Source organism: Balaenoptera borealis (genome assembly GCF_965194805.1).
Source record: "Balaenoptera borealis genome assembly, chromosome: 15".
NCBI classification, from domain to species: domain Eukaryota; kingdom Metazoa; phylum Chordata; class Mammalia; order Artiodactyla; family Balaenopteridae; genus Balaenoptera; species Balaenoptera borealis.
In genome coordinates this window covers 51,999,174-52,018,776 of record NC_138871.1, presented here as the reverse complement: position 1 = coordinate 52,018,776, position 19,603 = coordinate 51,999,174, and the positions used below count along the sequence as shown (strand labels likewise).

Sequence of the window (19,603 nt, the reverse complement as noted above, 5' to 3'; positions counted from 1 at the left end):
CAAACTCCACTGTTTCTTTGAAGGCATTTTCAACATATGGATGCCAGTTTCAACAAACTAGGCAACTCTTAGTTTTCTAATTAGCCAGAGATAGGTGAGAGTAATTTATTACCCAAATCATAAAACCAAACCCTAACATTTGTCAGAAATGGTGTTCATCACTGACTCTGTTAAAAGGCACCTAGTCTATAATCTTGACCTCTACATCGTATCTGTCAGTCCTGGCTAAGAAGGGGAGGGACTGAAGGAAGACTCAGTGTCCTTGGCAGTGCTACAGGGCTAGGCTTTTTAATGGCTCATCCTTTTTCAGTGCTGTTCCAGAGAATTGGCACTGCCAGTAGCCCAGGGAAAAGCAGGATAACAAAGTGGGTAAAAATTTGGGATCCAGGGATTCTGATACTTTATAGCTGTGTGATTTTTTTAGTACTTCATTTCTTAAGCTTCAACTTCCTTATCTACAAGGCAGGGGTGAAAATAGTGCCCCCCTCATAGGATTGTTATTGGGGTTAAATGAGGTAATACATATAAAGCACTTGGTGCCAACACACAGTAAGCATCCAATAAATGTTAGCTATTTTTATAATGAACCTTGCATTCTGTATATATACTGTCCTCTATGGGAAATTTCAGAGGAAAGAGGGAATGTGGTTCCCACCTTTGTGGAGTTCCTGGACTAAGGAATGGCCAATATTTTCACTCTGTAGTGCTTCACATATGGCAAGAGTTTAATGGATATCTGTTGGATAAATAACTGAATAACCTTTGGTCCTGATGGAAGACATGGCTCCTCCTCTCAGGGAATACTCAGATAAAGAGAAATAAGATACATATTATATAAACAAGTACTGAGTATCCACTCATACGATAATTCATTCAACCAATATTTGATACTCATTGGCTATATGAAGAAATTATATTAGGACATTTAACAAGATACAGCTCCTTCTTCAAGAGGTTTAAAGCTTAGTAGATAAGATTTGTACACAGAGCTAAATACATTAGAGTGAGGGTATTACTGACCGACTGGGACAAGGCAATTTTCAAGTTGCCTCATTCCCATGTCCAAGTCCTCTCTCCCCTCCCTGGTTACCATCCATCTCTCATGTGTCTGTGGCAATGTTTATTTCCAAGGTAATAATTAAAAAAATCATGTGGACTGTGTCTGAAAAAAAAAATGGAGATAGGTACATAGCTCCCTAACTGCCCAAATAAACCCATAGATTTAATCTCCCTGAAGTCAAATGAGCTTTCCAGAGCAACACATTGTTCCCACCGACTTTCTAACTCTAGCCATTCACGGACTTCTCTCTGTGATCGAAACCCTTCACCACATTAGTCATCTTATAAGTACATACCTACAGGGAAGTTGGAAAAATCTTTTACTTGCAAATACCATATTACCTCACACTCAGTGTGTTATATTTCTGGAGGTAGAGAATGGAGTGGAGGAAAAAAAATTGAAACTAGACAAACATGAGTTCAAATCTCATCTTCTTAGATGAGTGACTCTTGGACAAGTTAATTTAAGCTCTTTGAGTCTCAATGTCCTCTTATAAAATGAAAATAATAGTGCTGTGTCAGAGACTGTTAGTTTTTTTCCCCAAATCCAGCCTATCCTTTACCATAGTGATAGAATTTTTAGCTGGTCATGAGGTTGCCTAGATAGAACAAGTCTTCCTTGGCCATGTGAATAAATTCTGGTTAAAGGGATGCTGGTGGAAGCAATGTGTAGGTAAGTGTTTAACTAGCTCTACATCAACCCACCCAGCCACCCCCCTCCCCCCCCCACACATACACACTCACTCACAAAGTGTTACATATAAGCACATACGTTTATTATTAATTTTAATAATATTAAAGACATAATTTACAAATAATAATAGAGTATTCAGTACTGTGTCATAAGCTCTTTATAGCCAATTGAATATTACAGGGTGCTTTGGTTCATTGTTGCTGAACTCTCATATCTGTATGCAACCTATGATTGCAGTTCAACCATGACTTGACAAATGGAGTTCCATTCCAATTCACTCTTTTCCCAATAAATTTATTGTCATTAAATCTGAAATGTGATCTACTATTAAACTATTTTTATCCTTATATAAACTATACTCATTAAACTGAAATTTCTTTCAGTTTTAGCACTACATATTTCAGAACCTCATCATCTGTCAATGAAGTGAGTGACTATTGTGCTGAATTGCATAATAGCTTTCAAATACTGGAAGAATATTTCCTTAATGTTCTGTGCTATTCATAATGTGATGGCCACAGACACACCACACTTTTAGTTTATTCTGCATTTTTTGCATTTTTCTCAATTACTTTCTTAAGTTTAGACAAGTAACAAAATAATAAATCAAACTCTGACTTGTAGCATTTCCATGATGTAAATATTCTTATCATGGCTGAGTTCAAACTACCAGCATGAGGTCACTGAACACAGAGTTGGGAGGAAATATGCAGTGTTTTCACCATGTAAATGTGGTAGATAAAATTTCATATGTTATGGTTATTTGGAATTCTTTGAATTGTCTCTTTATATTTTCTTACCACTCTTACCATTGGGTTTTCTCTCTCTCTCTCTTTCTTACTTGTAAGATCTCTTTGTATGTTATCTGTCATATCTATCATCTCTCACTAGAATGTAAGCTCCATGAATACAGGAATATCGTATATACAAATAACAAAATAATAAATCAAACCCTGGCTTGTAGCATTTGCTAAATGTTTTATTCAGCACAGCATCCTGTAGTACCTATTGCATAAAAGGTGTTCAAATGAATGTTTATTAAGTGAATGAATGTGTTGCAAATATTTCCCCACACGACAATTTTTCTTTTTATTTTATTTATGCTTATTATTTTCTGCCTTTTCATTTACTGAGTCTGAGTTTTCTGTCCTATTTAAGAATGCCTCTCTCATCCCAAGGTTGATTATTCTCCTATGTTTTTCTAAAAGTTTTATTTTTTTGGTTACATTTAAATCTGGAATCCATCTGGAATTTATTTTTGTATATGACATGCATTTCTTCCAGATGGCCAGCCTACTGTGCCTCTTCTGTAAATAAATTATTTTTCTTTACTAAACTGAAATTCTACCTTTGTGGTACATTAAGTTCCTATGTATTCTGGACTCAATTTCCGATATTCTAATTTGTTTCATTATGCATATTTCTGGACATTTATCATACTCTTTGATACAATGACTTTATAGTAATTATAATATAATAACAGAGCACAGTTGTAGTATTCACTATATACTGTTCTAAGCAATTTAGATTTAATCCTCACAAAACCCCTTGCAGGTAGGTACTGTTAACATCCTTATTTCAAACATGCTCTGTGCCTCATCACCAGTAAGCAGCAGAGCCTGGGTTTGAAACCAGGAAGTATAGCTCCAGAGCCCATGTTCTTAAACATTAGGTCAAACTGCCCATCTCTGCAACTCTTCTTTTTAAAAATAAACTTCGTAGCTATTTTCAGTACTTATTCTTCTATAGTTTTCTTTAAAATAACTTTATTCAGTTCCCAAACAAAATCAAAACCCCTTTTTGGGATTCTAATTAGAATTGCATTAACTCTATATAATAATTCTGGAAGGTATATGTTTTTTATCACTTCTCTTCCCATTTAGGACCATGATAAATTTCTCTGTTTGTTCAGGTCTTATTTCATGTATTCTTCATTAAGATTTTATAGTTTCCCTTAAATAGGTCCTGTACCTTGTAAAATTTATCCCAAGTATTTTATAAGTTTTGTCATTGTTGTGAATGAAATGTTTTCTCCCACTGTTGAAAGTAAAGAGAAAAACCTTTTGATTTCTTTTTTGAATTTTTGAAGTTTATTTATTTTTTTATATAGCATGTTCTTATTAGTTATCTATTTTACATATATTAGTGTATGTATGTCAATCCCAATTTCCCAATTCATCCCACCACCCCCACCACCACCCCGCCACTTTCCCCCCATGGTGTCCATACGTTTGTTCTCTACATCTGTGTCTCTATTTCTGCCCTACAAACCAGTTCATCTGTACCATTTTTCTAGGTTCCACATATATGTGTTAACATACGATATTTGTTTTTCTCTTTCTGACTTACTTCATTTGTAGAGATCCATCCACGTCTCTACAAATGACCCAATTTCATTCCTTTTTATGGCTGAGTAATATTCCACGGTATATAAGTACCACAACATCTTTATCCATTCATCTGTTGATGGGCATTTAGGTTGCTTCCATAACCAGGCTATTGTAAATAGTGCTGCAATGAACATTGGGGTGCATGTATCTTTTTGAATTATGGTTTTCTCTGGGTATATGCCCAGTAGTGGGATTGCTGGGTCATATGGTAACTCTATTTTTAGTTTTTTAAGGAATCTCCATACTGTTCTCCATAGTGGCTGTATCAATTTACATTCCCACCAACAGTATAAGAGGGTTCCCTTTCTCCACACCCTCTCCAGCATTTATTGTTTGTAGATTTTCTGATGATGGCCATTCTGACTGGTGTGAATTGATACCTCATTGTAGTTTTGATTTGCATTTCTCTATTGATTAGTGATGTTGAGCAGCTTTTCATGTGTTTGTTGGCAATCTGTATGTCTTCTGTGGAGAAATGCCTATTTAGGTCTTCTGCCCATTTTTTGATTGGGTTGTTTTTTTTTTAATATTGAGCTGCATGAGCTGTTTATATATTTTGGAGATTAATCCTTTGTCCATTGATTCATTTGCAAAAATTTTCTCCCATTTTGAGGGTTGTCTTTTCATCTTCTTTGTAGTTTTGTTTGCTTTGCAAAAGCTTTTAAGTTTCATTAGGTCCCATTTGTATATTTTTGTTTTTATTTCCATTACTCTAGGAGGTGGATCAAAAAAGATCTTGCTGTGATTTATGTCAAAGAGTGTTCTTCCTATGTTTTCCTCTAAGAGTTTCATAGTGTCCGGTCTTACATTTAGGTCTCTAATCCATTTTGAGTTTATTTTTGTGTATGGTGTTAGGGAGTGTTCTAATTTCATTCTTTTACATGTAGCTGTCCAGTTTTCCCAGCACCACTTATTGAAGAGAATGTCTTTTCTCCATTGTATATCCTTGCCTCCTTTGTCATAGATTAGTTGGCCATAGGTGCGTGGGTGTATCTCTGGGCTTTCTATCTTGTTGCATTGATGTATATTTCTGGTTTTGTGCCAGTACCATACTGTCTTGATTACTGTAGCTTTGTAGTATAGTCTGAAGTCAGGGAGTCTGATTCCTCTAGCTCCGTTTTTTTCCCTCAAGACTGCTTTGGCTATTTGGGGTCTTTTGTGTTTCCATACAAATTTTAAGATTTTTTGTTCTAGTTCTGTAAAAACTGCCACGGTGATTTGATAGGGATTGCGTTGAATCTGTAGATTGCTTTGGGTAATATAGTCATTTTCACAATATTGACTCTTCCAATCCAATCCAAGAACATGGTATATCTCTCCATCTGTGTGTGTCATCTTTGATTTCTTTCATCAGTGTCTTATAGTTTTCTGAGTACAGGTCTTTTACCTCCTTAGGTAGGTTTATTCCTAGGTATTTTATTCTTCTTGTTGCAATGGTAAATGGGAGTGTTTCCTTAATTTCTCTTTCTGATCTTTCATTGTTAGTGTATAGGAATGCAAGAGGTTTCTGTGCACTAACTTTGTATCTTGCAGCTTTAGCAAATTCATTGATTAGCTCCAGTAGTTTTCTTGTAGCATCTTTAGGATTCTCGAGGTATAGTATCATGTCATCTTCTAACAGTGACAGTTTTACTTCTTCTTTTCCAATTTGTATTCCTTTTTTTCTTTTTCTTCTCTGATTGCTGTGGCTAGGACTTCCAAAACTATGTTGAATAGTGGTGAGAGTGGACATCCTTGTCTTGTTCCTGATCTTAGAGGAAATGCTTTCAGTTTTTCACCGTTGAGAATGATGTTTGCTGTGGGTTTGTCATATATGGCCTTTATTAGGTTGAGGTAGTTTCCCTCTATGCCCACTTTCTGGAGAGTTTTTATCATAAATGCATGTTGAATTTTGTCAAAAGTTTTTCTGCATCTATTGAGATGATCATATGGTTTTTATTCTTCAATTTGTTAATATGGTGTATCACATTGATTGATTTGTGTATATTGAAGAATTCTTGCATCCCTGGGATAAATCCCACTTGATCATGGTGTGTGATTCTTTTAATGTGTTGTTGGATTCTGTTTGCTAGTATTTTGTTGAGGATTTTTCCATCTATATTCATCAGTGATACTGGTCTGTAATTTTCTTTTTTTGTAGTACCTTTGTCTGGTTTTGGTATCAGGGTGATGGTGGCCTCATAGAATGAGTTTAGGAGTGTTCCTTCCTCTGCAATTTTTTGGAAGAGTTTGTGAAGGATGGGTGTTAGCTCTTCTCTAAATGTTTGATAGAATTCACCTGTGAAGCCATCTGGTCCTGGACTTTTGTTTGTTGGAAGATTTTTAATCACAGTTTCAAATTCATTACTTGTGATTGGTCTGTTCGTATTTTCTATTTCTTCCTGGTTCACTCTTGGAAGGTTATAACTTTCTAAGAATTTGTCCATTTCTTCCAGATTGTGCATTTTATTGGCATAGAGTTGCTCATAGTAGTCTCTTCGGATTCTTTGTATTTCTGTGGTGTCTGTTGTAACTTCTCCTTTTTCATTTCTAATTTTATTGATTTGAGTCCTCTTGCTCTTTTTCTTGATAAGTCTGGCTAATGGTTTATCAATTTTGTTTATCTTCTCAAAGAACCAGCTTTTAGTTTTATTGCTCTTTGCTATTGTTTTCTTTGTTTCTAGTTCATTTATTTCTGCTCTGATCTTTATGATTTCTTTCCTTCTACTAACTTTGGGTTTTGTTTGTGCTTCTTTCTCTAATTCCTTTAGGTGTAAGGTTAGATTGTTTATTTGAGATTTTTCTTGTTTCTTGAGGTAGGCTTGTATTGCTATAAACTTCCCTCTTAGAACTGATTTTCTGCATCCCATAGGTTTTGGATCATCGTGTTTTCATTGTAATTTGTCTGTAGGTATTTTTTGATTTCCTCTTTGATTTCTTCAGTGATCTCTTGGTTATTTAGTAGTGTATTGTTTAGCCTCCATGTATTTGAGTTTTTTACTTTTTTTCCCTTGTAATTGATTTCTAATCTCATAGCATTGTGGTCGGAAAAGGTGCTTGATATGATTTCAGCTTTCTTAAATTTACCGAGGCTTGATTTGTAACCCAAGATGTGATCTATCTTGGAAAATGTTCCATGTGCACTTGAGAAGAAACTGTAATCTGCTGTTTTTGGATGGAATGTCCTATAAATATCAATTAAATCTATCTGGTCTATTGTGTCATTTAAAGCTTCTGTTTCCTTATTAAATTTTTGTCTGGATGATTTGTCCATTGGTGTAAGTGAGGTGTTAAAGTCTCCCACTATTATTGTGTTACTGTTGATTTCCTCTTTTATAGCTGTTAGCAGTGGCCTTATGTATTGAGGTGCTCCTATGTTGGGTGCATATATTTTCATAATTGTTATATCTTCTGCTTGGATTGATCCCTTTATCATTATGTAGTGTACTTGCTTGTCTCTTGTAACATTCTTTATTTTTAAGTCTATTTTATCTGATATGAGTATTGCTACTCCAGCTTTCTTTTGATTTCCATTTGCATGGAATATCTTTTTCCATCCCCTCACTTTCAGTCTGTATGTGTCCCTAGGTCTGAAGTGGATCTCTTGTAGACAGCATGTATATGGGTCTTGTTTTTGTATCCATTCAGCGAGCCTGTGTCTTTTGGTTGGAGCATTTAATCAATTCACATTTAAGGTAATTATCCATATGGATGTTCCTATTACAATTTCCTTAATTGTTATGGGTTTGTTTTTGTAGGTCCTTTTCTTCTCTTGTGTTTCCCACTTGGCGAAGTTCCTTTAGCATTTGTTGTAGAGCTGGTTTGGTGGTGCTGAATTCTCTTAGCTTTTGCTTGTCTGTAAAGCTTTTGATTTCTCTGTCGAATCTGAATGAGATCCTCGCTGGGTAGAGTAATCTTTGTTGTAGGTTTCTCCCTTTCATCACTTTAAGTATATCGTGCCATTCTCTTCTGGCTTGTAGAATTTCTGCTGAGAAATCAGCTTTTAACCTTATGGCAGTTCTCTTTTATGTTATTTGTCATTTTTCCCTTGTTGCTTTCAATAATTTTTCTTTGTCTTTAATTTTTGCCAATTTGATTACTGTGTGTCTCGGTGTGTTTCTCCTTGGTTTATCTTGCCTGGGACTCTCTGCACTTCCTGGGCTTGGGTGGCTATTTCTTTTCCCATGTTAAGGAAGTTTTTGACTATAATCTCTTCAAATATTTTCTTGGGTCCTTTCTCTATTCTCCTTCTGGGACCCCTGTAATGCGAATGTTGTTGCATTTGATGTTGCCTCAGAGGTCTCTTAGGCTGTCTTCATTTCTTTTCATTCTTTTTTCTTTATTCTGTTCCACGGCAGTAAATTCCACCATTCTGTCTTCCAGGTCACTTATCCGTTCTTCTGCCTCAGTTATTCTGCTATTGATTCCCTCTAGTGTATTTTTCATTTCAGTTATTGTATTGTTCAACTCTGTTTATGTGTTCTTTAATTCCTCTAGGTGTTTTTTCTGTAATTCTTCTAGGTCTTTGTTAAACATATCTTGCATCTTCTCATCTTTGCCTCCATTCTGTTTCCGAGGTCCTGAATCATCTTCACTATCATTATTCTGAATTGTTTTTCTGGAAGGTTGCTTATCTCCACTTCATTTAGTTGTTTTTCTGGGGTTTTATCTTGTTCCTTCATCTGGTACAAAGTCCTCTGCCTTTTCATTTTGTCTATCTTTCTGTGAGTGTGGTTTTCCTTCCACAGGCTGCAGAATTTTAGCTCTTCTTGCTTCTGCTGTCTGCCCTCTGATGGATGAGGCTATCTAAGGGGCTTGTGCAAGCTTCCTGATGGGAGGGACTGGTTGTGGGTAGAGCTGGGTGTTGCTCTGGTGTGCAGAGCTCAGTAAAACTTTAATCTGCTTGTCTGCTGATGGGTGGGGCTGGGTTCCCTCCCTGTTGGTTGTTTGGCCTGAGGCGACCTAGCACTGGAGCCTACCTGGCTCTTTGGTGGGGTGATGGTGGACTCTGGGAGGGCTCCCGCCAAGGAGTACTTCTCAGAACTTCTGCTGCCAGTGTCCTTATCCCCATGGTGAGCCACAGCCACCACCTATCTCTGCAGAAGACCCTCCAACACTAGCAGGTAGGTCTGGTTCAGTCTCCTATGGGGTCACTGCTCCTTCCCCCAGGTCCCGATGAACACACTACTTTGTGTGTGCCCTCCAAGAGTGGAGTCTCTGTTTCCCCCAGTCCTGTCGAAGTCCTGCAATCAAATCCCGCTAGCTATCAAAGTCTGATTCTCTAGGAATTCCTCCTCCCATTGCCAGACCCACAGGTTGGGAAGCCTGATGTGGGGCTGAGAACCTTCACTCCAGTGGGTGGACTTCTGTGGTATAAGTGTTCTCCAGTTTGTGAGTCACCCACCTAGCAGTTATGGGATTTGATTTTATTGTGATTGAGCCCCTCCTACTGTCTCATTGTGGCTTCTCCTTTGTCTTTGGATGTGGGGTATCTTTTTTGGTGAGTTACAGTGTCTTCCTGTTGATGACTGTTCAGCAGTTAGTTGTGATTTTGGTGCTGTCACAAGAGGGAGTGAGCGCATGTCCTTCTACTCTGCCATCTTGAACCAATGTGCCTATTGAATTTTTGAAGAGTGTGTGTGTGTGCGTGTGTGTATGTATATATGTATATTTCAGTCACCGGATCAAATTCTTTTATTAATTCTAGAGGTTTTTTTGGTCACGAGTTTTCTAGGAACACAATTATATCACTTGCGATCTGAGATAATATTGCTCTTTCATACTATAGTCAGCCCTCCGTATCCACAGGTTCCACATTTGTGGATTCAACCAACCTCGGATCAAAAATATTCAGGAAAAGATATTCCAGAAAGTTCCAAAAAGCAAAACTTGAATATGCCACACACTGGCAGCTATTTAGATAGCATTTGCATTGTATTTACAACTATTTACATAGCATTTAGAACGTATTAGGTATTATAAGTAATTGAGAGATGAATTTAAAGTATACAGGAAGAGGGAGGATGTGCGTTGGTTATATGCAAATACTACACCATTTCATATAAAGAACTTGAGCATCTTTGGATTTTGGTATCCGGAGGGGGTCCTGGAACGAATCTCCTGAGGATACCCAGGGATGATTGTATTCCTTCCTTAGTATTACAGGATAGTCTAGGCTTTTCTTGTACATTTCTTGCTGCAGACCTGGAATCATCCATTTCTCTAAGAAACACAGGTTTCTTTTAGTGAGAAATGGTATTTCAAGACCACATTTTTGAGTACTAGATTAGTGCATTGCTATTGGGTTGGTTATTGTTTCTAGGCCTTTTCAGTGGACAACACTGAGTAGTATATATGTCTAAATCTATATCTGTATTTTCTAAGGTAAAATACCTCATGAGTTTACAGTGATATTTTCAATTCAAATTCAGGTCTACAGGTTTTTACTTATCTTCTTCTATATTACAATTGTATCTCCTTTCTTCCATACTATGAATCTTGGTTCTCAAGGGAACAGGGGATGATAGGAGTAGATCATCTCTTGACTCCTCATTTGTTTTATCATATGTATCACACACACCATAGTCTCAGTTAAACAATACTATGTACTGAGAATAACTATAATTTTTTTTTGCATTATGCTCTCCCTATTCTCCCTCATCTTTTTTTATCATTGTGCTATATCTATATTGCCTAAGAGTATAAGCATTATACACTAGACTCTCTTCCTTTTAACCTTCATTTAGCCTTAGTTCTATTAAAATTATATATTCTATATTTTTTTTGAATATTTATTTAGGCTGTGCCAGGTCTTAGTTGCAGCACACGGGATCTTTGTTGTGGCATTCGTAATCTTTAGTTGTGGCATGTGGACTTCTTAGTTGCGGCAGGCATGTGAGATCTAATTCCCCGACCAGGGATTTAATCTGGGCTGCCTGCATTAGGAGTGCGGAGTCTTACCCACTGGACCACCAGGGAAGTCCCTTTAATGTTCACTAATAGTCCTTATGTCAATGTCTTTCTAGTTCTTTCGATTGTTTGAAGTTCATTCTCTAGTAGATTCCTTAGGAAGGGCTCACAGGTACAATATTCCCTGAATTATTGCATATTGATAATAATATATCTGTGCCTTTTATACGTGAAAGTCAATTTTTCTGAATATAAAATCCTTGGCCTACATTTTGTCTTTTTGAGTATCTTAAATATCTTACTTCCCTTTCTTCTGTTATACGGTGGTGGTGGTGAAAAGTTTGATGCTAATCTAATTTTCTTAACCTTACACATCACTTACTGTTTTGGCTTAGATGACCAGAGCGTGTTTTCTTTCTTCCTGTTTATACAATTCTAGAATAAGTCTTAGTTTTGTTTGTTTTGTGTTGATATTCTCAGAAACAGATATGTTCCATAGTTTCAAATCTTTTTTTTTTTTCACTTTGGGAAAGTTTTCTTCAATTAGTTTTTAAATATTTCTTCTGTTCTCTTGCTATGGTTTTCTTCCCTAGAATCTATATTGTCTATATGTTGGATCTTCATTGTCTGTCTTTAATATATGTCACATTCTCTCAAATCCTTTTTATTTCTCCATTTATCTTTTATTTTTAAAAAAATTAAAAAAAAATTTCCTCTTCTTCACCTTCTGCTCCTCTCAAGGCATAATCTACTGTGTTTATTGGTTTGTTGGCTCTAGGTTAGTCTTCAATTTTGAAGTTATTTTTTCTTTCTTTCTTTTCTTCTTTTTTTTTGCCACATCACACGGCATTTGGGATATTAGTTCCCAGACCAGGGATTGAACCCATGCCCCCTGCAGTGGAAGCATGGAGTCCTTAACCACTGGACTGCCAGCGAATTTTCTTTTCTTTCTTTCCTGAGCTCTGTCACCTCATTTCTGATTTTTTCTAAGTTTGATTTATATTATTCTTTCAAATATTATATTATTTTCTTGATGTCCCTTAGCTCATTTTTCAAATAGTTTTGACAGTTTTGATATGTTCTGTGAGCATATCTGAGTGCTTTCATTGCCTATAAAATGGACTTCAATGTATGGTTCAAGACCCTTTTAGACACTGAAAGGTAAAAGCTATTTCTATTTTCATGATATTACTAAGATGTTATTTCTCTCTTTCACTATGTTGACATTTGCACTGATAGTTCAAAGCAAGGATTGGTAAAATTGCTAGCATTTTATCATGAATCAAAGCAGTGGCACCAAAATGTACTAGTAGTCATTTTAAATACATTTTTTAAAAGCCAGTTTCACTTAAGAATGTTCTTGATGAAACAGGAAAAATTAATTTTATTAAATCTTGTCCCTTGAGTACACATTTTTTTTAATGTTCTGTGTGTGACAAAATGGGAAGTATGCACAAAACACTAGCTGCATACTAAAGTGTGATGGTTGTTTCCAGGAAAAGTATTATAATTGTTTGAATTGCTAACTGAACTAATAAATTTTTTAAAAAAATTGGAACACCATCTTTACCTGAAAGAATGACTCACAGGTAAACTGTGATTATTCAGAATTGGGGGTCTTGTGGACATATTTTGAATATGAACTAAATAAGGCTGAAACTTCAAGGAAAATAACTGACAGTATTTGTTGCCAATGATAAAATTTGAGTTTTCAAGTGAAAACTTGAATTTTGGAAAACTTATATTTGCCACTGGCTTTACAGTTTCCTAATGCTTAAATACTTTTCAGGTGAGATTGGTGGTGAGATTTACAAGTATGACTTTTTGCTATTGTTTAGTGAGTGTGTCAACCTTTGGAGGATCCACATAATTCAATGAACTGATGGTAATCAAATGATCAATGTATTGTTACAAAGTTACATGTGGGTAAAAGAGTCATTCAAAAATCAATCATGCCAAAGAAATCTTGAGAAAAAAGAACAAAGCTGGAGGTAACACACCAACTTCATCCTATACTACAAAGCTACAGTAATCAAAACAGCATGGTACTGGCACAAAAACAGACACATAAATCAATAGAGCAGAATACAGAGTCCAGAAATAAACCCACCCATTTATGATCAATTAATCTACAACAAAGGAGGCAAGAATATACAGTAGAGAAAAGACAGCTTCTTCAATAATTGGTGTGGGAAAACTGGATAGCTATATGTAAAAGAATAAAAATAGAATTTTCTTCACACCACATACAAAAAACACCCCTCAAAATTTAGGATTACAGACCTAAATGTAAGATCTGAAAACATAGAACTCCTAGAAGAGAACAAAGGCAGAACACTCTTTGACACAGCAATATTTTTTTGGCTCTGTCTCCTAAGGCAAAAGAAACAAAAGCAAAAATTAAAAAATGGGACCTAATTAAACTTAAAAGCTTTTGCACAGCAAAGGAAACCACTGACAAAATGAAAAGACAACCTACTGAATGGGAGAAAATATTTGTAAATAATATGACCAATAAGGGGTTAATATCCAAAATCTATAAACAGCTCATACAACTCAATATAGAAAAAACAAACAACCTGATTGAAAAAATAGGCAGAAGACCTGAATAGAGATTTCTCCCAAGAAGATATACAGATGCCCAACAGGCACATGAAAAAATGCTCAACATCACTGATCAGAGAAATGCAAATCAAAACCACGATTAGATATCACCTCACATCTGTCAAAATGACTATCATCAAAAAGTCTGCAAATAACAAATGCTGGCAAGGATGTGGAGAAAAGGGAACCTTCCTACACTGTTGGTGGGAATGTAAATTGGTGCAGCCACTATGGAAAACAGTATGAAATTTCCTCAAAAAACTAAAAATAAAACTACCATATGATTCATCAATCCACTCCTGGGTATGTATCCAAAGAAAATGAAAACATTTAATTTGAAAAGATTCATAAACTCCAATGATCATAGCAGCATTATTTATAATAGCAAAGATATGGAAGCGATCTAAGTGTCCATCAACAGATGAATGGATAAAGAAGATGTGGCATATAGATATAGATATAGATATAGATATAGATATAGATATAGATATAGATATATACACACACACCCAATGGAATACTACTCAACCATAAAAAAGAATGAAATAATGCCATTTGCAACAACATGGATGGACCTAGAGGGTGTTATGCTTAGTGAAGTAAGTCAGACAGAGAAAGACAAATACTCTATGTTATCACTTGTATGTGTGACCTAAAAAATAAAACAAATGAATGTATGTAATAAAGCAGAAACAAAACAGACTCACAGATATAGAGAACAAACTAGTGGTTACCAGTGGGGAGAGTGAAGTGGGGAGGGGCAAGATAGGGGTATGGGATTAAGAGATATAAATTACTATGTATAAAATAAATAAGCAACAAGGATATATTGCACAGTGTAGGGAAATATCACCATTATTTTGTAATAACTTTTAATGGAGTATAATCTATAAAAATATTGAATCACTATGTTGTACACCTGAAACCAATATAATATTGTAAATCAACCCTACTTTAATAAAAAATTAAAAAACAAAAACAAAAAACAAAGATAAACCAATAGATTTAATAGAACAGAATTTGAAAAGTTCATTGACAGGGTTTCATATTCCGTGTTGCAACTAACCTTCCAGCAATTATCACTTGTGAAGGTTTGGTGTAATATCAAAGAAGAATATTCACAATTATCTGAAAAAAGTTATTAATATACTTCTTTCTTTTCCAACCACATATCTGTTTAAGACCAGGGTTTTTTTTTTTTTTTTTTCATATATTTCAACTAAAATAGCACATCACATCAGATGGAATGTGGAAGCAGATATGAGGATCTGGCTGTCTTCTGTTAAGCCCAACAGTAAAGAGATCTGTACATATGTAAAACAATGCTATTCTTCTCATTAAATTACTTTTTTTTTGTTTGGAAAAATGTAGTGATTTTTCATAAATATGTTATTAATGTTAACATATAATGGGTGCATTATTATTTTTAAATGAATTAATAAATATTTTAAATATTGCTTAGTTTTAATTTTGAATAGGATAAATATCAAATGATATAACCCACACAAGCAAAAGCTTTTGGGGAGGCCTCACCATTTTTTAAGAGTATAGAGGGATGCTGAGAACAAATGTTTGAGAAGCAATGGACCATGGAGTTGTTATTCTGCATCTTATTCTTTTTTATCGTATAATAACTTGGTGTGGGATTTGACATCAACCTTTTGTATTGTTCATTTTTTAAAGTGAAACCAGTTTTCCTGAACTTTTGGAAGGAGGCATGGTTCTGGGTAACTTCACAGAGCTCTCTCTTGTGTTTCATGTGGCTTTAAAAAATGTGGTAGCTTGTTTTCTGAGATTTCCTGGCTCTGTAGCCTTACCTGCACTTGTTCTGGACCTTCTCTTTCCTTTCTCCTCTGTTGACCCCATCTTGCTCAACTTTGATTCTAGTTTCAGCAGTTTTTCCTCAGTGTGAGGATTGTCCTGGAAGGGAGCCCTAATAGGTTCACAGGGGTCAGATTGTTCCAGCTTCTAAAGTTCCCTCCATGAGCCCATGGCACTCCCCTGCTTTTTGATTAGGCAAAACTCCTCTTAGTTTCACCTGCTCCTCTTTAACTGTCCTTCCATACTTTCCAATAAATATCTGTTGGCCGTTTTGAGGTCATCTGTTTTCATATCTATCAGATGCTCCATTGCTTCCCTCTGCTTTCTCCTACGCAAGGTCTATAATATCGTGCAGGTTATATGCTTCTTAATGGTTAGTCCTCACCTGCTTGTACTTTGGGACTTGTGTGGATACCTTGTCAACAAGTTTCATTGTATTGATACTACGTTTTATCCATGCCTGGGTTTCTAATTTTGCTATCTATTGCACTGTTTTTAAGTTGGGGTTCAGAGAGATTAAAGAATTACACTGCAACCACCATCACCACATGGGAGAAATATTTTCTCTCTTTTATTCACCTCCACTCAATTATTAGTTGCTATTTCCAATCCCTTTGGAGCTGGAGTGTGCCCAAAGGACGGAGAGAAAAGATGAGTTGAAAGCTCAGTTTTGATGGATACTGTTATAAGCTGGCTTCACATTCCCTAGGCCTGTTTTATTTTGTTTTTCCTCTCATGGTCACTTGTGTAATTTTTTAAGAGTTTTCCAGCTGAGTCCTTCTGACAGCAAATCTAGTGATATGGACAATGAAGTCTATGCAGCCTCCGTATCCTCGGTCTCTAGTTTTCTGTTACACTCTCTCTGTTGGTTTCCGGTAACCCTCTCAAACTGTGCTCTTGGCAATAATCAAAAAAGCTGATTCTCTCTCCCTCAAGGCTTATGTCTGGTCCAAGGGAAGAGATTCTCACCCTCTGTCCCATCAAACACTGGAGGGCAGCTCAGTCTCAATACAGCTGCCTATGTTATGCCACTGGAGCAGCTAATCTCTTGCCCATGAGATTTCTTAGATGGGACTAAGACCCCAGACAGTTTGTGCCCTTCTCCCTCATTCCCAACCCCTCCCAACAATAGCAGGGAACATAAGTCAAGCTCTTTGGGTCATCTGAGTGAAATCTCTAGGACTAGATTTGGGATTAGGAGGTAACATTCCTCTCTTCTTTGGTGGAGAAGGAGGGTAGGAATCACAGTTCAGCTATTTCCAAAAAGCCTCCTGACAAATTTCTCTTTTTAGTTTTCCAAATTTTGTGCCCTCAAAGTGGGTGAAAGCTTAAAAAGTTATTAATAATTTATTGCTTTTTGCCTTGTAAATTCTGCACATACTTTAGTCCTTCTTTTGAAATACAGAATGTAGAGTCTGATCACCTTGCAACTTGAGGTGAAACTTCAATTTTAATGTAGTGTTACATTTTAATAGGAAAACATTCATTTCCTCTATATTCTCAAGTTATAGCTATAGAGTTCGATTTAATATTCGCTCACAATATTTTCCTATAATATCTCCTTTCTTATTCCCAATCTTGTGGTTCTCTTTTCTATATTTTTCCCTTCATTAGGTTTGACAGAGATTTACCCATTTTATTGGTTCTTTTCAAATATTAAACTTTGAGGGTTTATTTATATTTCTGTAACTTTTTTTACATTTCAATAATCTCAATCTTTTACTAATTACCTTTTATTATTTTCTTTTGGTTTCCTTGTTGTTCTTTTACTACTTTCTTAAAAGTAAATTCATTTATTTTTGGTACTCAGGCTATATATTTTCCTCAGAGTACAGTTTTAGCTGTGACTCATTGGTTTTCTTATAAAGTAATCTCTTTTTAAAATTTTCTACATAATTTGTAATTTCAGATTTAATTTTCTCTTTGATCAGTAAAATTTCATATAAAAGTTAATGGAATATGAAATAAAAGCAATGGAGATAAGCAAAGACAACAAGAAGTGAATTTGAGCCCCCCAAATTTCAGATCATACACAAAGCAATAATTCACTAAATGGAAGAGGTAAATTTTGAAGACAAGTAATGAATAAACTTTTGGATTGTTTGACAATCCAATTAATGAAGATGATAAAATCATACAAACATACTGGAAAAGGATTTATATTACTTTGTGATTTGGCAGAAAATACTGGACAAAAAATAATTATATAAATTCATGTAAGCTTTACAATGAAAGCATTGATGACAAACTGGTTAATGATTATCATCAATTCAAAGAGGATTTAAGGTTAATCACTGAATAAGAAAAATTGAAATGACCTGAAATCTCTATAGAGATTTGACAACAATCCTACAAAGTTATGTGACACCACCACTATCACATTTAATGCTGAAGGAAATTTTCTAAACCATCATTAATAAAAACAAATTTTGATCAACCATGCTAGGGGAATAACTGAATTATCTTTCTATTTTCTTTATGGAAAATAATATTATAAAATTATTGTCATATGAAGAGGAAATCAAAGAATATACAGCCAAAATATTATAGAGGAGTGTCAGGCAGTTAATAAACATACTATTATGTTATTTTTCTATATTTTCTAAAATTTGCAGAATGTATTCACTTTTAAACATTTCTCCTTTTATTCTAAATATTGATGTTATATTTATTTTATATTTATAATTATATATATATATATATAAAACTATATATATATATATATAGTTAATGCCCTTTCCCCTCCCCTCCCCAAATTTATATGCTTTAGGCCTCACAAAACTTGTTTGCCCAGAATTGGACTAATTTCAGTTGTCCTGCTTCTCATTCAGATACATTCTACTTATGCCAGATTACTTCTTAAGGGCAGTAGTGATTGTGCTGTCCATGTACTATGTGGGACGGGTTTTCCAAGGGATCTAAGACTGAAGGTAACACCAATTTCCAGGTTTCTTAGTGTGCTCCCAAGCATTATCTAGAAAAGATGAAATGCAAAATGGTTTCAGGGACACTTGGCAGCCATTTGGAATGCTGAAATCAAACTGAATCACTACCTTGCTCCTTGCATGCAGTATATTCCAGGTGGATCAAAGATTAAAACATGAAAAATGAAGCCATAAAATACATAGGAGAATTCCTATACAATATCAATGTGGGAAAAGGCTTTTTAAGTTTGATACAAATCCCAGAGGCTATAGAAGAAAGAATTGATACATTTTAATGAATAAAAATGAAAAAAAATTCTGCTTGCCAAGAAATAATAAAGTCAAAAGACAAGCGACAAATTGAGAAAAAAAGCTGTTTATAACACATAACCCAGAGAGTTTATTTCCTTAATATAAAATGAGTTCCTACACATTAATAAGAAAAAGGATCAATAGTCTAATAGAAAAATAGGCAAAGGGTATTAACAGATAATTTATAGAAAAAGAAATACAGATGACTTGTGAACATATGAAAAGTTGTTCAATTACCTTTGAAATAAGAGAAACACAAATTAAAACTGACAATCAGATTGGCAAAGATCCAAAAGTTTTTTAACACCTTGTGTAGGTGAAGATATTAGGAAGCAGGAAATTGATGGTGCAAGTGTAAATTGGTACAACTTCTGGAAAGGGCAGATTAAATTAGACACAGCAACTTCATTTCTAGAAATTAATCATATAGATATGCCAAATTTGTAAATTGTTACAAGTAGAAAGACATTCACTGTAGTATTTTTTCTAATAGCAAAATGTTGGAAGCAACCTGTCTATCAAAAGGGACTGGTTAAATATTGTGCAGCTGTAAAAACAAGAAAGCAGCTCTATGCAGATATGAAACCATCTTAAAGACACATCATTAAAAATGTAATGTTCAGGGCTTCTCCGGTGGCACAGTGGTTAAGAATCCGCCTGCCAATGCAGGGGACACAGGTTCGGGCCCTGGTCCGGGAAGATCCCACATGCCGCGGAGCAACTAAGCCCGTGCGCCACAACTACTGAGCCTGTGCTCTAGAGCCCGTGTGCCACAACTACTGAAGCCCGTGCACCTAGAGCTTGTGCTCCGCAACAAGAGAAGCCACTGCAGTGAGAAACCTGTGCACCACAACGAAGAGTAGCCCCTGCTCGCCTCAACTAGAGAAAGCCTGCTCACAGCAACAAAGACT

General features: G+C 35.5%; 1 protein-coding gene across 2 annotated transcripts in view; it reads right to left on the bottom strand.

Annotated features, from left to right (window-relative positions):
- LOC309612461 (uncharacterized protein) overlaps positions 1 to 19,603 on the bottom strand; it is a 305,855-nt gene that overhangs the window by 72,059 nt on the left and 214,193 nt on the right. The gene's annotated exons all lie outside the window — the stretch shown is intronic.